A 6,000-nucleotide genomic window follows, 5' to 3' on the forward strand; every position below is an offset into this window, starting at 1 on the left:
TGACAAGGTAATTATGGTGGAGAAAATATCCCAACAAAAGTGGTTTAAGCAATTACAATAATGTCATGAAAGTAAAAGAACATATCCAGCTTGAGGAAGAGGGATCTCGGACTGTCCAAGTAAATTGATTATTCAGATTATCAATGCCTCATTTAGGTATCTCTAGCTGTATGATGTAGTATAGGAACTGGCACATATGACCATTTGAAGAGATGCTGAGAATTATAAACTCCACTGGGTGAAGCAGAAATGTATCTACGGGTGATGCAGGTACCATGGATACAGAACAGATTAACACGGATGAGAGAAAAAAGGGAATGAGGTTTTATACAGTTGCTGCTCTGTGGGAAATCTGTGCTGGACCAAGATTACTGGAGAATCTGAACCCAAACCTAAAGGGTTTATGTATAGAGAAGAAGGTTATATTTGATGTAATAGTATATCTTTAAGAAATATCAGTTTGTAGTACAAAAGGTTGGATGATCTTGTAGCAAAGTTGATTGGTAAGAAGCCAGATATGGGGAGATCTAGTTCTGCTACTGTGTTTTGAGGTCTTTAGGTAAAAACATGAAGAAGCTCCCACCTCACAGGATCTGCTGTATCTGCATGTGCCTCCTCTGCATCTTGATTTTTAGCTAATACTGGGCATACTGTATCCCTGTGATGTGGATGTACGGGACATAAGGCACTCAGGTACCAGGTTCAGGATAGCAAGACAGAGCTAGTGAAACTGGAAAGGTACATTTTTGTTTTGAAGTAATACACACCTCCTCTTGTGAAAAATGACAAAAACCTGGAAATTGAGGCTTCTGCAGGATGGCTCTAACAACAACAGCTATTTTCCTTCCTTCAGAGCACGAGACACATTTGTGTTCAGTTGTGTGCGCCACCAACCACAGTTTGCAAAGGAAGGAGAAGTGGTAAGACCTGCCCTGTACTTGCTGCCAAAGGGCCCAAGCCCCAAAATACACAGATGTAGAAGGGGTTTCTTTTAGGCTTCCAGCCGTGATCCTTCTGCCTGAAAAGGAGAAATTCTGCAGTTGCACTGAGCAGAGCTGAAATGCTGGTACTAAAAATGGGTTTGAGGACTGAAGGTAAGTAATATGATTGATTATGGGTGGGCTGCCTTGGCTGTCAGAAAGAAGGCTTCCAAATCATGTGTTCATACCTGGGTGAAAAAGCCAAGTGGCCAGACCTCATACACAAGGAAGCCAGCTGTGCAAGCTGTTTTCAGCTTCAGATGACAAACTGTTGAAAGCCTGCAAGAAAAGCACCAAGTCAACTGAAGTCAAAGGCGCAGTGTTCGGTGCTGTAGGGATTTGAAACTGCAGCATGGGAGTCGGGGGACCTGAAGGCAGCAAAAAGGCAGCAAAAACCTCAGCCAAGTAGGTGGGGAGCAAGTCTGCAAACCAAAGAGCCTTCTCTTAAAGTTTTGTTATTTATCTAACAAAGAAAAAAAAGGTTGCCCAAGGAACCAGAGGAACTTTGTTCCTACATCACTTAAAACCTGCAGCTCGGAGGTTGATTTCTGTAGTAACATTGATACCACAGGGCTCACTCGGAGCTTACGTCCTGCCCTTGGCCCCCATAAATTCACTGATTGTGCTTGGGCAGGTCCTCTGATAGTCTGCTCTGTGCCAAGATGAAAATGCTACCTCAGCCTGTGGGAAACAGCCTTGTGGTAGGGACCCAAGTTCCCGCAGTTTGCTGGATGCTTCACGAACGTCCTGTTTATCCAAACCACCCTGGTTCCTCTGCTCCTTGGATTCCTCCGTGGAAGCGTGCATAGTACTCCTGTCTTGCCTTCTCCTTTTGTGTCACGTGTGGTTTTGTTTTGCAGCTCTGGAACAAGATTATTTGTTGCTAAATAGCTGAAAGAACACTTAGGAGTTGTTTATCCCACTCACCTTCCCGACACTCCCCCTTCTCAGTTTTCTTTCTATATTTTAATTATTCTGTCATGTGACATTTGTATTTTTCCTTAACATGCATCCTACTCGTTTTCAGCGAGACAGAAGCTGAACTTTTATCTTTATGGGTGAAAGCATTTTCACAAAGTTTTTCAAAAGAATATGGCTACAGCAAACTTCTGACTCTCTCCAGGTGAATGCAATAACACTTTATTACACATCTCAAAATGCCTACAACATGAAACTAAAACTCAGCTGGAGATCATAAACAGTAAAAACCCTACTTTTATGATGGAGTACAGTGCCCAAAGAAAAATATCGAGAGAACTGGCGTGTTCTGTTCCTCCTCCCTCCCGGCACACATACGCTCCTTTCGTCCTTCAAAATCAGAGGGCGCTGGCATGAACTCCTTAGCCTGTTACAATGCAAGAAATATGTAGCACAAAGGCTTTTCATGGATATTTCAGGAAATGGATAATCTGGCAACAATTTGTTTCTATAGCAATCAGTTAAAAAAAAAGCACAGAACATGAAGGCTAAGTTTTTCTCAATATAATTCCACTTAAAACACATTCAAGCAAAAGATTATGCTGCCTAACTAATAGTCTTGACATCTTTGCAGTTGGTTTTCTGCACGTTGAGAATAGCTAGGTTTCCTTTCCAAGTCTCTCATTCAACATGACACTGAAATTTAGAGCAGCTAATGGTAGGAGTATGGAAATTCTCCTTTATCTCCCTGTTAACCCTGGTCAGTGCCGTGCTTGTGCTTTCTGCCAGGACGGTCACCCTGGCTGCACCCCACCATCAGCTCTGCAACCGAGAGCCCTGTGGTGGTGGTTGAGCAAGCAAAATCCCTGCTATGCTCGAGGTATGTGGCTTTATGAGAAGTCTTGTAAGAGTGTCAGTGATTCTCACAGGGCTGAATTCAAAGCCCCACGAAGTCAGCAGGTACCTTTCAGTTGCCTTCAATGGGTTTGGATCAGATCTGTCCTGCTCTCTCATCTTAATGTCTCTACCCTAGTCTGGTGCACATTGTACAGTAACAACATGGAAGGAACCATATTGGTCTTATTACAAAATACTGAGCAGATACTACAGAGTTCTTTTATTTCCTTTGAGAGGAGAAAATCACCTATTACATTTGCTCAGATATGTTTCTCAGCATTTGAATGTGCTGGAGGAGAGTAGAGGTTCAGGTTTTGTGAGCTGCACTCGAGCGAAGCCAGTGCAACCTCTGATGGGGATTTTGGGCATTGATGGAGACAGTATTGTTCTCTCACCGCAGAGATTTTATGTGAGACAACGAACTCTTATATGGCTTATTCTGTCCTGGAACTGGAGCGATCTCTGTTGCTGTATGCCGTACTCACGCTCTTTCTGCCAGAATGAAGATGTGAAGCATGGGAATCCAAGTCTTGCTGGCCCCTTTGTAAATAACTTCTGTAAAGAGGAATGAGCAGGGTTACTGGGGTTGGAGCCGGTTTTGTCTGACTTGTGTTAACAGTCTCCCTAGTCTATTTCTGGCCATAGTGAAGCACAGCTCTTCCAAACTGGAAGACCAAGTTACTGTATCCAGTGAAACTGCAAAGATAACTTAGCTCGGAAGAACAGAGTTTACATCATAAATTTCCAAATGTATCACAGATTTGCTTTTGACATTTTACATTATAAGACAACAAGACAGACACCCAACTACTAGGACTTATGTTTCCCCATCTGTGAAGCAGAGGAACAGGCACACAGTGCTGTGAAAAACCACAAAAAAAAAAAAGTGATTTATTTACCGTAAATACTTAACTCTAATGTATTGGCATATTACCTATTTTTGTGGTACCAACAGAATTTTTATGGGGGCAAGGGCAAAGGGATTAAGCAAAATAAACTGTCCGCATTGTATGTATGGTTAAATAGTTGTTCTTATTGATTCTTAGCGCATTTATGTTCAGCAGAAATGCAGTGCATTACCACTGTTGATTGGATGCTGTTTTATCAGAAGGTGGGAATAAAATATGGGAGAAACTTATCACTGCCTTAGTACTCCCAGCTGAACATCTCCTCCTGGGCACCTGGTGAGGCTGGGGTAGGGGATGGAAGCTAAACACATTGACATGGGCTCCTGATTGACAGGCATCCTCGCTGATGACAAGGTTGGGTGTTGTGTGGAAGAGTAAATGTTTAGCAGAAGAAGAGACGGAAGAGTAAACAGCTATTGTGGTAATGAAGTGGCCCAGAGAAAACTTACCAAAGTGTTCTTTTCCTTCAGTGGCTGCGGCGTCTCATCCCATGTCTGTTGTGGTTGTTGCCTGTTTCATTCCTCTTTATTTTAACATAGTTTTGAAATTTTACTATAGACTAACTGGAAAAGAAAAATAACTGCTTAACTATCCTCCTTCCTGCTGTTGTCCACATTTCCCCCCTCCTGTTTTCTAGTGAGGGGTCAGGTCTTTTATGTTTCTCTTTGCCATCCTGATGGGGCGGGTAGGACATGGCTAACTCAGGGTGCTAGCTTCTGTGTAATTGCCTTGATGTTCTATCTTCATCCTCCCCAACTCTCCCTTTTTTTTTTTTTTTGTCAGAGACAGTACTTTCCAGCTGTCAGGAGTGGGAGGTGGCCAGGAAGAATAATCAGGAGTGCAAATCCATCAGTGCTCTGGGAAAACCTGCTCCTGCACTCGTCTACTTACGCGTGGACAGAAGCGATTTCTAGTTGGTAGCGCTGATGCTGAATCACCTAGGCTGTTTAAATGAATCCATTTTGCAGGCTACCTATGGCAGCACCACTGCAGTGTAAATGGAGAATTTGGCTCGCTCTGCGATGTGTAATCAGTGTCTATTTTTAAACAGTCTCGATGGAACCAAACTGTCCTCCCCCTGGGCAGAGTTAGGGCTGCTGGCACCTACCTGCCACGGAAAGGCATGTGGGATCCAGAGGTGAAGCATCCCTTGGTGAAATGTCTCCTCTGTAGCACGCTGGCAGTGGGGCTGTTGTGCATCAAGCTTCCAGCTTTAAAAATGAACATTACACCTGGTCTAGAAAGCGAAAGGTTATTCCTGATCTGGCAGATAAATTATCAGAGAGTTTATCTGTTTGGTCTTGCTTCTGTGAAGTACCTTTCATGTTCAGTGCCAGTGGAGGCTTTAGCTGGTGTTTCTGAAGACGCTTCTTCAGAATGAGTACAAAAAAAGTTCTCTGCATTCGTTTCATCTCCAAACTCGAGAAAACCGCCGTCCTTGGTATTTATAGGAACAATTCTGCCCATATAAGAGATTGAAACGCTGTGTCTTCCAAGAGATCGAAGGTCTCTGACACCAGTAATCAGTAGTATAAAAAAATGAAGTATGGTTTTCAGGACCCATTCATCCTTATGCTCCTCTCAGTGACATCCCTGCTGTCTCTTTAGGAAGCATCTCTTGATTAACAGATTTTTTCCTCCTGCTGTTGACAGCTCTGTTTCCTGCCAAAATTTATTTTCAAGAAACATACTTGTATAATATTTTGAGCTCTTTATCCTGATGAAAACTAATGAGACACGCTAATGTGCTCTCATTTGTATTTGATGGGCAGTCAAAACTTGTAACCTCCCGCTGTATTCATTTATAGTCCCCCTAGCAATCGATAACATGAGCCAAATTCCTCGGGAATTATGGCTACTTTGTACTCTGCTGGTACCATAATCTCCTCCTAAAGCCTGCTTAACTTTGGTGGATCTACTGCGTTGATTTGCCAGAGCCACAGGGGCTGTGAGTAAGCCACCTCTCTACTCATGACACTGGTCCGTCAAGGAAAGCAAGATAGCCAGAATACCTGTGGGGTCGCAGTGATTTTCAGCTGTGCCAGGAACCCCCACGGGGCTCTGTGCCCTGCTGCCTTGGAGAGATGTCTGCAGCGAGCGCGGTGGCAGGATTCATTCTGTCTCTAATGCCTTGGAGTAGAGATCCTTGAAGACACTCTAGTTTGCATGTTCATCTAGAACTGGCCTGCTGTTTTAATGGCTTAGGCTTGTGCTCCCAGGACCACAGGTACTCATGGGTGAGTGAGGTCTTGTGTACGACAGGGATGTGTAAATACAGCTTGGTAAAAGGTGTAGCA

This window comes from Opisthocomus hoazin, chromosome 9, assembly GCF_030867145.1.
Source record: "Opisthocomus hoazin isolate bOpiHoa1 chromosome 9, bOpiHoa1.hap1, whole genome shotgun sequence".
Lineage (NCBI taxonomy): Eukaryota > Metazoa > Chordata > Aves > Opisthocomiformes > Opisthocomidae > Opisthocomus > Opisthocomus hoazin.